This window comes from Ambystoma mexicanum, chromosome 10 (genome assembly GCF_040938575.1).
Source record: "Ambystoma mexicanum isolate Mex_15411 chromosome 10, UKY_AmexF1_1, whole genome shotgun sequence".
NCBI classification, from domain to species: Eukaryota; Metazoa; Chordata; class Amphibia; order Caudata; family Ambystomatidae; genus Ambystoma; species Ambystoma mexicanum.
In genome coordinates this window covers 866,747,938-866,762,137 of record NC_090932.1, presented here as the reverse complement: position 1 = coordinate 866,762,137, position 14,200 = coordinate 866,747,938, and the positions used below count along the sequence as shown (strand labels likewise).

Sequence of the window (14,200 nt, the reverse complement as noted above, 5' to 3'; positions counted from 1 at the left end):
CCGCCAAGAGGGACAGGTACGAGAAACAGTACAGAGTCCCCGATGCCTCCCCCTTGTGCCTCAGGGCCCAGCCCACGCCAGACTCTCATCTTGGCAGCAGCTAAGAAGAAGGCAGCGGGCACGGCGGCTTCAACTTCCCCGCCGGACAGCGAGGGCAAGAACGTTGGACTCTATGGGACGACGAGTCATCTCATCGGCGGTGACGACGATTAAGGCAGCCAATGCCTTAGCGATCGTGGCCCGCTACGACAGGGAGCTCTGGTTCAAGATAGCTCCCCTGCTAGATTTCCTGCCTGATGACAAAAGGGCGGAAGCCCTAGAAATTCTGCAGGAGGGCGAGGTGGCGTCGGATCACGCCATAACAGTGGCGACGGACATCGCCGATACCGGATTTCGCCAACTGGGCAACAGAGTTTGCCTCCGACAACGGGGATGGCTCAAAGCGACAGACTTTTGCCAGGACGTCCAGACCAGAGTGTTGGACATGCCGTTCGACGGCAACAACCTCTTTGGTAAGGCGGTGGATGAGTCTCTACAGGCCATCAAGACTGATTCGGAGACGGCCCGGGCCCTTGGGGTGCTTCAGCAACGACGGCCCTTTCAGAGCCCCAGAGGCAGACAGGGTGCCTCCAAAGGATCCAGCGGTGGCTCTTCCGCTTACCGCCAGGCGGCCCGCTCCTCTTCCCAGGAGGCATACAGAGGTTGCGGCAAGCAAGGGGGATCCCGCTGTCATCATCAAGGAGGCCAGTCGGGTCCCCACCGAAGCACCCTGGTGGGAGGCCGGCTGACTGAGTTCGTCAGCGTGTGGGAGTCCATCTCCACCGACCGTTGGGTGTTGGACACCCTGGCCAACGGGCACTCGCTGGAATTCCAAAAGAAGTGCCCTCGCATTCCTCCCGTGGCCAGGAAGGAGAATCACGTGCCTCAACTGCTGTTGGAAGTAAAGGCGATGCTCAAAAAAGGTGCCATTGAGCTCGTCCCCAGGAGGCTCCGGGGCTCCAGAGTGTACTCAAGGTACTTCCTCGTCAGAAAGAAGACAGGCGATTTGCGCCCCATCCTGGACCTGCATCGGTTAAACAAATACATCAAGGCGCAGAAATTCAGGATGGTCACCCTCCAGCACGTGCTGGGACAGCTGGAGGAAGGCGACTTCCTGTCGTTGTTGGACCTGGAGGATGCTTACTTCCACATCCCCATTCTAAAAAGGCACAGGAAGTTCTTCAGGTTCGTGGTTCATGGACGCCACTACCAATTCAGAGCCCTACCGTTCGGATTAAAGTCGGCACCCAGGGTTTTCACCAAGTGCCTGGCACCAGTGGCGGCGCGGCTGCGCCTGCAGGGGATCCACGTCTACCCCTACCTGGACGACTGGCTAATCCGGGCAAGGTCAAGGGAACTCACCGTTAATCATATGGCGAGGACCGTCCGGTTGCTCATGGAGCTGGGGTTCGCCATCAACTACCCCAAATCCCACCTGGTTCCATCGCAAGTAGCACTGTTTTTGGGGGGAAGCTCGATACAGTGGAGCAATTGGCCTCCCCTTCAGAGGAGAGGACCAAGACCATCCTGGGCAAGGTGCGGCGCCTGTTAGCCACGGATGTGGCCAGGGTGAGGTCCATCAAGTCCCTTCTCGGGATGATGTCCTCATGCATCTACCTTGTGCCCCTGTGCAGACTTCGGATGCGTCCGCTACAGGAGTTCCTCGACGCCCGCTGGTTTCAGGCGAGGGGCTGCTTCGAGGACAGGATCCCCCTCGACGAGGAGTTCCATCGGGCGATCCTATGGTGGGGCACCCGGGCTCACCTCACGACGGGCACGGACTTTCAAACCCCGGCGTTTCAAGAGACGGTGACTAGGGACGCCTCTCTGGAGGGTTGGGGGGCCCACACCTGAGATCTCCACGCAAGAGGCCTTTGGCTCCCAGAGGAGTGGTCTCTTCACATCAACATCTTGGAGCTCCGAGCAGTGTTCTGGGCACTCAAGTCGTTCCTCCCGTCCCTCAAGGACAAAGTGGTGAGGATCTTCACAGACAACACCACCACGATGTTCTACATACGGAAGCAGGGGGGCACCAGATCCCCAGCCCTAGCCTAGGAGGCCCAGGATCTGTGGCACTGGGCAGTCGCCCAGGGGATGTTTCTGGTTTCCTTCCACCTGGCAAGAATAAAAAACACCATCGCCGACTCACTCAGCAGGGAGCTGCGCTCGTGCCACGAGTGGGAACTGCGCAAGGATCAAGTGGATCGACTCTTCCAACGATGGGGCAAACCGCAGATCGACCTGTTCGCGACGGCGACGAAATCCAAGTGCCAGAGGTTCGCCAGCAGGTTCCCACAGCCGAGGAGCATGGGCGATGCTTTCTCGTTCCCTTGGGACGACCTGTTTCTATACGCGTTCCCTTCATTGCCGTTGCTGCTCCGCCTCATCAACCAGCTCAAGAAGTCCAGGTACAGGATGATCCTCATCGCACCGGCGTGGCCGAGGCAGGTCTGGTTCCCGGACCTTCTGGACTTGTCAACGTCCCCGCCAGGCAGCCTGCCGGCGGACGCGGATCTTCTCTCCAGAGAAGGAGGCGCCATTCTCCACCACAACCCACAGTCGCTGAACTTGCAGGCCTGGCTCCTGCAGCACTAGAGTTTGGAGGGTACGATATCCCGGCTGATTGCAGAGAGGTTCTTGCAAAGGCCAGGGCGCCCTCAACTCTCAAGTGTTACGGTCTTAAGAAGATTAACCCTCTGTGAATTACGGCCCCTCAAGTGCTGCCGTACCTGTTGTCGCTGGCCAAGGCTGGACTGGCTCACGCCTCCATAAAAATGCATCTGGCTGCCATCTCCCGATATATACCGGGACGACGGGATGGGCGTCCTTGTGGTGTCATCGCCTGGTGAAGGAATTTATGAAGGGACTATTCCGATCATTCCCGCCGGTGAAGGCTCCTGCCCCGGCGTGGGAGCTTAATGTGGTGCTGATCAGGCTCATGGGACCCCATTCGAGCCTATGCATTCGGCGCCTTTGAAGTTCCTGTCATGGAAGACAGCGTTCCTCGTGGCCATCACCTCTGCACGAGTGGTAGAGATTCAGGCCCCATCTTGCAAGCCTCCATACTTGACTTTTCATGACACGAGTGTGGTGCTGAGGACGCACCCCTCCTTCATGCCCAAAGTGCTGTCGGACTTCCACCTCAACGAGCCATTGGTGTTACCAGTTTTCTTTCCGTCGCCTTCGACGCCGGCCGAGAGGACTTTGCACTCGCTGGATGTAGCTAGAGCGCTGAAGTTCTATGTGGACCGTACGAAGAGTTTTCCGAAGAAGTCACAACTGTTTGTGAACTTTGGGTCTGTGAATCAAGGGAAGGCTCTCTCGAAGACTTCCATTTCCAGATGGCTCTCCGGCTGCATCATGCATTGTCGCCGGTTCGCAAACCGACCGCTGCCCGGCCGTCCGAGAGCCCATTCGACCAGAGCGATCGCTGCTACCATGGCGTTCCTGTCTGGTGTGCCCCTGCGGGACATCTGCAGGGCTGCTACGTGGAGGTCGACACACACCTTCCCAAGATTTTACTGCATCGATCGGGACTCCAGGGAGGAGTCCAGGGTCGGCCAAGCAGTGCTGCGCAACCTGTTCGCTTAAGGTGAGCCTGGTGAGGAGGTAAGAGATGCTTAATGTTGAGTTGTTTTATTGCTTAATGCCTGTTGCCACCTCCCGTGGTTGTGCATGTGTATACTGCTATGTATTATTTTATTCATGAGCCTGTGAATCCATGCCAGACCCCATGCTGGAGAAGGAACAAGTTACTTACCTGTAACTGTTGTTCTCCAGCATGAGTCTGGCATGGATTCACATGCGAACCCTCCCTCCTACCCCTCTGCGGCTCTTCACTTGGTCATACTGCCACTTGGCGTGCTACCAAAGCTGAGGATGGCTGCCAGAGACGGGGCTTAGAGAGAGGGCAGTCATTGGCTGGGGGCAGTATGACCCAGAGATCAGTGATTGGTTACTACTAAGAAAGACCGATCAGAAACGAAACTGATACTGATTTTTTCTTTACCGAGGATTCCCAGCCTGACGACGGGGAATATTAATGAGCATGTGAATCCATGCCAGACCCATGCTAAAGAACAACAGTTACAGGTAAGTAACTTGTTCCTTTCTGCATACACATCCGCTTACTCTGCTGTCACAGTTCCTTCTGCTTCTTCTGCTGCCTCCTGCATGGCTGACTGCTTCGGTTTGCTTCCCGTGGCCTGCGCTGGTCAGAAAAGGAGCTTTCCTTGCTCCTGAAACACTCTGGTGCTTGCCAGCTGCCGGAACACAGCACGCAGTAAGGTGAACCTCTCTCTCCAGGGGGAAAGCTTTTTACAAAAACACTTCCTGCTGTCCAACCCCTGCATTTAAGGTCATCAATGTTGGAGACCCTCTCTGGACCATCATATGCTCCAAATATAGCTGTGGCTCAGTTTCCCTTCTTCTGCTGCCACTGAGACTTGGAGTCTCTGCAACTACTCCACCTCCTACTTCTAAGATCCTGCACCTCAGGGGGCCAAAAATATTCAAAAGTCCCGTTCAGGTGTGGGTCATTAGAATCACTAAACTGTATACTGCAGTTTAGTGCCTCTGAATCACACTTCCTCGTCACAGTACTCAGGACATTGTGGGACTTGAAGTCCCAAATGTTCTGTTTCTCTTTCTTCAACGGTTTCCATTCTACAGTAAGCCATTAAAATTGCAGAGTCTCGAGGGAAGTTAGTGAAGGGGTTCTCCCAGTTCTACAGACCCGATTTCCCTCCCATGTGGTCTTCCCGCAGAACACCACCCTCAGGGTCGGGATCAGGAAGCATCAGCCTTTCCCAGGTCATATGAGAAGGGTTCCAGGCCAGGGTTTCTGGGAGAATCCTCTCCTATTCGTCAGAGCACCCCCTACACCACAGTGGGGGAGCATGCAGCAATGTTTTGCCTTGTGGCACAGTTATCTTGTGAGCAAGCAGTACCCTGCAGCTGTAAAAAGTGGTAAGCGTAACGTCATAGGGATTAGGACCTGCTACGAGTGCTGACACTGGTCATGGACCTTGATTGTTAAGATTGAACTGGTTGAAATTAGCACCAGGGATACATTCATGTCTACATACATGTATTCAACTCGCATTTACCACATCATAGCCATTAGGCTTATGATAACACTGAACGCATTGGAAAGAGCCAGTTTAATTCTGAAAACCTACCAAATGCATCACAACACATAGGAGACTTGTATGGTCAATTACTCATAGCATTGTGAATTTAAGGCTTTGAAGACGACCAAGGTCGAAACACGTGTCTGCTGAGCACCACGTTTTCCCACTAATAAAGAAACAACTTCCTTCTTGGAAAAACACATTTAAAGCCATTGTTTCAATTGTTCCTAATGCTAAATAGAAATCTTCTAAACTAAAGAGGCAGACCGCAGATACTCCAATCCCAACCACTTTTCTTTCTCTATACTCTTCTAAGGGCCTTATGGGTTGGCCTTGGGACAAGGATACGCAGCTTGCCCATATATTTTATCATTTAGTGATCCTAGTGCATTTTACTAGGAATCAAACCCGAATAGTTACTTAACTGGTACCCTGCAGCTGCTCTGGCCTGAGACATCTTCATGTCTGGATTACAAGCAGCCACTTATCTGCTATATTTGGAAAGGATACACAGAGCAACACGTTTCTGTTTTTTCTCACTTGCACAGCAAAAAATAGAAAATTGTCAGGTGTGATGGGACGATTGTATTTCCCCTCTGCCGGAGCATCCATCACATTTCAATAAAATAACCTTTGCCAAACTAGACTTGCCTCTCAGTAGTGGCCTGTAGAGGTGTATTGATGAACACATGCATTTCTAATCTTTTGACGTTAAGCAGTGCTGAGCATCTCGTATGTTTGATTTCTTTCTTTCAGTCTTACTATCTTTGTGACTTTTTCCTTCATATTTTTTTCTATTTTTGTATTAAAGTTAAGCATTGGTGGTACTTTATACAGTGCAGCGTATGCGCCATGTTTGCACCACTCAAACTATCATTCCGTTACCGCTGGCAGTTTTCAGGTTTCCCCTTAAAAGAAGTCCATCCAGTCCTGCTTTTCCACTTTGAATTCTGGGACTTGTAGGTTTTCAGAAATCCGGGGAAAAACGTACTAAATTGCCTTCTCGTGCACGGCAAGGGGTAACTTGAGAGCTCTGCAATGTGGTCATAGAATTCCAAATGGACAGCAACATTTTGGTTAGAGAGCGTGCTTCCTGACGATTCCTGAGTTGGTTAAATTGTAGTTTGCATTGAACCGTTTTTTTGCGTAAGAGTTATGACCCCCTCTGTGCCCTTCATCGGTAGTATTCAGCTTTTTAGCGTAGGAAGGGATGGGTCTATGCTCCGCAAAAACTCCTGCACTACATAATCGATTTATTGTTTTTTTTCTTGCCCATAATTGAACAGCATTTCATGGAGTAATAATTGTCCAGCATATGATTGTTTGCTCCATTTGCCCATGTTGCTCTTTTTATGGGTTTTTGGCAACTTTATGAGGCAAGCATATTTTTATCCTACTGTATATGTTTTGAGGTCAAAACAACACTTCAGACTTCAAAGGTATAACAATTGCAACACATTTTTAAAATAGCACTTGCTTACATGTTCTACTGATTCATGGTATTGTACATTTCTTGTTACTAGTAAATAATTCAGGGGGAATTATTTGATCAATCTGAAACAAAATCTATACCCAGTCAACCTCGGGGGTTAACCGCAGATTCAGTGAGCTATATTACCTCTTTGACAAGATCTCTTAAGAGGCTTAGGCATTGTACCCACTGTGTCAATGTACTTGGCTGGCGAGATGGGAAATAACTTTATCTGGCAGATGTGGCTGAGTTAAACCCAACAATGTTGCATGCCGGAATAAAATGTATGTGCTTTTCCAGTGGCATCCTATAGACACTGCCGCTGAAATAGCTCAATGTCTAAAACGTGGTTCTGAAACCCGTCGGACCTCGAATCCCAAGGCCTAGACTCTTAAACTTGCACTTTTGGCCGTCATTAAATTGAGACCATAAAATGTAACCGCATAATGATCAGAAAAGAATTAGAGCGCTCAATTAAAAAAACAATAGGTACAGGCAAGAGATTGAATAATGTGAGCGACAGTCCTATCCTTTTTTTCACCACTACACCCCAGGACAGTCCCCCTCTGCTAATACCCGCATAAAATGGCGTGCGTTACAAAACGAAACCACAATAAACCGTCAATGAAAAAAGTGTTCCTGCACTGCCAACCTTAGGGACTGACCAGTACCCCCAAAATAAAGGAGGAAAGCAGGTAAGTGAACTAATATAGGCTCTACTTGCCACAAAAATCATCCAAGATTACAAAATATAGACCGACATGCTGGGAGGCCCATTGAAATTAAGGGAGGGAAAGCTGCAAAAAGAACCCTTTCCCTAACAGATGGGTTTGAGCATTTTGTTGACCTAGAGTTGGATAATGTTAATTAACCTCTGTTGTTTCCTCATTTGCCACTCAACTGTATGCCCTTCAACTTTGATAAGTGGATTGTACATGTGTGGGCCTTCTGCAAGATATATGCAGCAGCATTTTAACCATGATCAATGTACATTTTACTTTCATGTATTTCAGGCTTTTCAGCACACACCTTGTGGACTCCGATTTACCTATCTTGAGGGTTGGCATTTGTTTTTCTCACGAAGGCACATTCAGTGTGCAGCCAGCTTTATCAATTTTCTGCAGACACATTAGAAAGTGTGTAGCTGTTCTTGTGCAGTTTGGTATCTGGCCACCCAAAGCCCTCTCTGCTCTCCAGTAATATTCTGCAGTGGATGTTCCAGCCTGTGATCTAGCCTTAGCCTAATACACCTGTGCAGGTTATTTACCATGCATAAAACCCTTGACAGCCAAGTCATCTTAATATCCTTGATTTTAGCTTTGCCAGCTGGAGCACGACTCTTCTCGGGATTATATTAGGAGCTGCATATTATGCACCACAATATTCAACACTTTCTGGGGGAAGAGAATGCCAAGGTGTTTAATGTGATTAGAGTCCCAGTCTGAGCTACAATCTTGAGTCTGGACCATCCTCCTTAATATCCACATGACCTTTGATTTTTCTTTTCCCAGTTTACCTTGTGGCCTGAAAAATCGTTGAACTGGCCCGCAAAGATGATTCATGGTGTGACATTAGCAACAGGTCACTGACAAAGAACAACATTTGTATTCTTTGTTTACAACAGTTCCTCTAACTTCAGATTTCCATTTCAGCTTGCAGACTAGCATCTTCATAGCAATTGCAAACTGGATGGTTGACAGCAGGGAGCCTTGCTTTAGTCCCTTTTACTGGCACATTCAGTAGAAGGCGTCCATGGACTGAGACCATTGCGCCTGAACCTGTATGTAAGGCTTCTGTGATGCCTATGATTTGCGGTGGAAGATTTCCCAGAGACATTATGAAATGTCTTTTCAGTGTCCAGACAAAGCCACAGTTTGATCATTGCTGTTGCTACATAGCTGTTTGATCATTGCTGTTGCTACATAGCTGCTTGATCTCGTAATTCCGGTGTTCTCTGCCCTGCCATGCCCTTTAATGAGCCAGCCATCTAGCTGACAACTATTCACGATGCAGCCTCTTCTGGCAGAGATGTCTGGATTGTTATTAGGCTCTTGTAATACCCCTCTGGCAAAGCGATCACAATCGACACAGAACCCAAGGGGTCTCCTTTTTTCATGTAGATGAATAATACTGCTCTTGATTTATAGTCTCGTTTTACCTGGTACTCCAGGTATTTCGTTTTTTGGCTAAGATCAGTTCTATTAGCCAGACACTTCATAGAATCCAACATATTCCTTATTGAGTTACTTTAGCTGCTGTTTTTTCTTTTACATGGATAATTTGCCTTTTTCAGGGCTGTGGCAAAAGGCCTGGAGCGACCACGTGCAGGTGTTCAGTCTGATCATATTATGAAGACCCTGTACACGGATTCTGCTTTATTGGCTATGAATACGCTAGTGTCTTTTCTGAGGCTATCCATACATTCTGGCTTGCTCAGCATGTTAACATTAAGTCACCTCCTCTGTCTTCTTTTAAGTCAGTTGGCATGATACTCAGGGTCACCAGGGCACGATCTAATGAGTGGATATTTCATTTTGACATGCTCATCACATATGGTGTTTGGTGTTTTGGCAGTAGAATGTGGTTCATTCTAGAACACAATATCGGTCATGTACCTTGGTATTAAAGGGGCGTTTTCTAAATGACTGGTCTCTCAGGTGCCATTCGTCCAACACACCAATCCTCTCCAGTAAGTCTCATATATCCTTTCCAACATTCACCCAGCTTATTGAACTCTTATCCATGAAAATGCCTGGTGCACCCCAAGCTCCCTACTCACTAAAACATTGGAACAATTACGGGAGCTTATGTGGTTGAGCAACCTATAAAATACCTCTTCGGATTCTGTGCGGGGAGAATAGGTTTTAGCTAGGACAATGGGCCGACTATTAATCCTTAAGTGCACAATCAAAAATGTGCCCTGTGGATCCCTGAAATCCTTGATAAATTTAACCCTCCACCTTTCATGAGCAAGGATGCTGAAACCCCTCGAACATTTCAACACTCAGAGCTCAAAGCCCACCCACCTGAGCTTCAATTTAACTGCCTCCTTTTCATCTATAGGTGTCTCCTGCAGCAGAGCAATGTTAAACCACAAGACTATTTCTTCCTCTGTATGATACTTCAGTCCATGCATATTCTAGGAAGCAACATTGAGATTTCTGGACATCCTCCCTGTCCCCACCACCACATCTATTATTCCCCTGGAGCTTAGTTGTGATTCTTTCCTAGGAAAAGGAAGTTTAATTTGTAATGAATTCATCTTTTATTACATGCTTAATACCGGAGACCAGGGTCTCCCATACGCCTCAAGAACCCCTGTTTCCATCAAACACTCCAGTTGGCGGCCTCAGATTTCAAAACGTAGGACACCAGTCCGACTTCAATATTAATCTGAAAACATTGTAACACAGACGCAGGCATTGGTCGCCGTACATTGAGCACCAACTTCCACTTTACCGTATGAATTTGGTGTCAAGAAAACACCTTTGAGTTTGCGCTGCCACATTCCATCCCAACCTAATTAAAACTCACCTTCGGAAACAGTATTTCATAAGTATAACAAGTGCATTGGTGTCTTGTTTTGTATGTGTTACCGGCAATGTCCTTGTACACCAAAACATGAACAAAAGATGACAGAGGCCGCGCAGAAATCTGACGCACGTCACGCTGTTCCACAACCAATTAGTGAAAGCGCCCCATGTCCGCAGACAGGACGCTACGGATTAGCCAATCGATTTCTTGTCCGCGGCGCGAACAGTGAAGTGTGACCAGGCAGCGGACATAGATATCACAAATTTTTTCAGACCTACTTTTTGGTCGTTTTAAAGGAAACTACTGGACGGATTGTCACCAAATTTACAAAAGCACGCTTTCGGGACCACGCCCCTGCCCCTGACGCAAATTTGGTGCAAATCCGTCCAGCGGGTTGGCCTGTTGACGTGCACAAAGTTTTCCCCCCATTCAGTATATGGGAAAAAAAATACGTTTTGGGACCCCCTCTATAACTTTTCCCCCCTTTCACCAAACTTTGTGAAAAAATTCAGAGTAGCCCATATACTTTTTTGCAAAGTTTGGTGAGGATTCGTCCAGGAGGAGCGAAGTTATAAGCCGCCCAAAAAGTGCTCTTCCTATGGAAACAGCAACTACCGTGGCCGTGTAATAAATCAAAAAGAACCCCCATCTGGGCCCATTCTATGTAATGTGAATGTATCATAGAATATGTAATAGTGTACTTATTCTAATGCCTTTGGGTGTCGGTCAAACCCATGAGGATAGCCATATTTCTTTCCCCATCATGATATAGCACCCACCCACACCATCACACTTGTTGAAACTATCTTCTGGTCAGCATTGCATGGATTGTTTGGATGGCATGTAGGGGGAAGACAAGCTCTCGCTGTAGGTAAATGATTAATCAGACTGTTGGGTGTTGTGCTGTTCATAGGACTGAAGCAGGCTATAGACTGTTAGACAGGTCGTAGAATAGGAGGGAAGCAGTAGGAGGGGCACAAGGAAACTGGTGTATCAGAAGCAGGGAATACAGGAAGAACAGAACGCAGAAATTTCAAGCAGAAGCGGTCTGAAAAAAGCATTACTAGATAGTGTGAGAAATTGGGTGTCTCACCTGCTAGTCTCTGTGGATCTCTCTCTCTCAGGTGGCCAGGGCACGGCCATCGCCTTTGGATCCAGACCCTGGGGGTCGACAGTAGGACACCAGATGCAGTAACCCTCCCCCTGTAACTTTACCTCCTCTTTCCCTTCACAAACACTTCCACATGAACAGCACGCTCTGGGAGAGAACAGACTCACCCCTGGGCAGTGTGCCTGACATGTCCCGCTACTATGGTCAGGCGAAGTCGGGCAATTACTGACAATCACTCACAACTGACTTCCATGAAACTTCCCCACACTAATAAAAGGCGGAGCACAAGAGCACAGTCTGAACGAGGCAAAGCATGCGAAGGAACAGCAGTTTTGAGTCGGCAGTTGAACGAGGGATGAAAGACGGCAAACCAAGAAGGATTCACAAAGAGGGACATACCCTTGACCTTTTTGGTAAGAAACCGTTACTTTCGAGAAACCTGTGAGTCAGAAAGCATAAGGCCAGGAAATCACACTGAAGGATCCTGCATTGTGTGTCAGAGATACTACAGCCCTCCCGCCCAACTGACCAAGACAGGGAGGAGCAGCAGCTGCTGTGGTATCGTCCTTGGCTTCAAGAACAAAGAAGAGCCAGAGATATCAACCGAGCTGGTGAGTTGGGGAGACCGATGCAAGACCGGTCTGTGTTGAAGTCAAGTTTGCATGCAGCAACTTTTTATAACGCGCGCTGGAACGAACATTGCTAAATGCGTGTGATGAAAGACGCAAGTAAAGCTAAACGGCTGATGAATGTTTGAACTTGTGAAGGAAAGGTATGATAACATTGACAGAGTGGTCCGGCCCCGTGAGTGTGCTCAATCGAAGTTCTCTGTAAGGTATCCCGCCAAAAAGTGGTAGAAACGAAACTAGAAGATTGATCAGAACATTGTGCAAAGTGAATCGAAGTGGTGGTGCTGCGACGCTTTAAGCAAACCCATCACGCATTCGAAAGTCTTCGATTTTAATATCGAGAGGACACCGTAGAAAGTGAGATTACATGAGGGTGACCAAATGTGAATATTGTGAAAAAGGGATACGAGCCCCAACAAGGGAGATCCATGGTCCGAGCTCCGAGGGAGACCAAGTTAAACATTGTGGTAAAAAGGGTGTCCAAGCCTCAAGGAGGGAGACCCATGATGAACACTGGAAGCGAGAACTTGTGCATGTGAAGATCCTAATAAGAGTTTAACTTTGATATTTGTTTGTTACGAAAGGCCCTCTGCAGTAAGAGACTGTTATTGGAAAAGAGGCTTTGACAGAAGGCCCTGATACCTATGCTTTGAACTGCATCCTTGTGGCAGAGAAGCCAGAGTGCGTGCGAAGCTCGAACATGCTGCCTTGCCCTGTGCTGAAAACGTGGGGAAGGGAACCCAACTGCTCAACCGTCCTGACATATTATTTCTTGCCTTTTTTTTTTTTTGCATACACAATTGTCCCACACCCTTTTGTATTTAAAAGTAAGGATTGGCAATAGGTTTATTAGTATTGGCCCTTTTTATTTGACAGAGACTCGATTAGGACTGTGTTATTATTTTTTTTTGATGGTCGTAGATTGCACCCATCCTTAGATTTAGGTTAGATGGGCGTTCAACCAACCCATTGAAGTTCAATAAACACGCTTGAACTATGATCACTTGTGTCTGTCTTCACTGTTTGATATCATGCCTCCCTTACAATGGCGACAGGGGAATGGAGCGCCAATGGAGCGCCAAGCATGACAGAGTAATTCCTTCAGTTGAGATGTGTAGCAGTACAGGTCGATATCCCAGAAGTACTGGAGATCGGTAATACAGAAGCGGCCCACATGCAGTTCTGCATTATAGAAAACTAGACTGCACAAGAGTTGCAGGGATTTCCCTTCCTAACGACAGCATCTGCACAGTGACCAGCAGAGCCGTTGTGTTTTGTTCATGACACCAGGTTTTTAAATAAAGCCTCCCCATGGTGCGAACCCCATGTCCACCTCAATCTCCTAATTGTCAATTCAAAGTGCTTATCAGGTTGCAATGTAGCGTGAACATTGCATTACTATAGGTACAGGGGCAATGCACCCCTTCTACCTATTAGAAATGCCAATAGTCTTGCCTGCGTGAAGGATATCGATGGGCACAAAGCCAAAAAGGCTTCAGTCTTAATGAGATAAAAATTGATCGTGAGAACGTCTGGAAGTGGTGAGCCAACTGAGTGAGGCTGTTTGCATAGGGTAGGATTCAAGAAACGCAAAGTGACATGGCCCTTGAATGAGTGACTAAAGATCATTTGGGGTGATGGATGAGTGAGAGACTGAGTAAGTAGCTATTGGATGGATGGGTTAGTGACTGTGAGGGGAGTGAGTGGTTGGATGGAAAGATTGAAAGAGGGGCTGCGTGATGAATGTATGGTGAGTGAGAGGATGCGTGTTGGATGGATAGATGGCATGCATGCATGGATGGATGGATGGCCGAAATGGTGAGTGAGTAACTGATGAAGAGGGTAAGTGATGGAAAAATTGATTGAGTGACTGTGAGTCCGAGGTTTGTTGGATGCATGGGTGGGATTACGGAGTGAGAGAATAAAGTACTTGTGAGTGTTGGATGGGTTCGTCGGAGTGAGTGAGAGTCTTGTATGCATTTACAGCTCATACACTGCCTCCAGATCATCCACAACTAAATTGTTAGGCTCACAGTGTGCTTGAAACCACCCCGAGACTAAACCCTAACGCTCATTTTTCTACATTAGCTCAAGAACTGCTTTGATTTGGTTTAAGGCTCTCTGCTTCATTAATATTGCCTATTGAGATGTTAGACCTGCAGATCTCAAGGCTAAGATCAAGGAGTACTGTTCTTCGTAGACTCCTGAGATCCACTGCTTCAAAGAAGATCATGGTTGCACTGTTCAGGAAAAGAAGTAGGGCGGTAGAGCTCTTGATTTCACT

The 14,200-nt window shown here is 47.9% G+C and overlaps 1 protein-coding gene across 2 annotated transcripts in view; it reads left to right on the top strand.

Moving 5' to 3' along the window:
* Positions 1-14,200, top strand: part of ATP13A3 (ATPase 13A3) — a 1,430,808-nt gene that overhangs the window by 605,584 nt on the left and 811,024 nt on the right. The gene's annotated exons all lie outside the window — the stretch shown is intronic.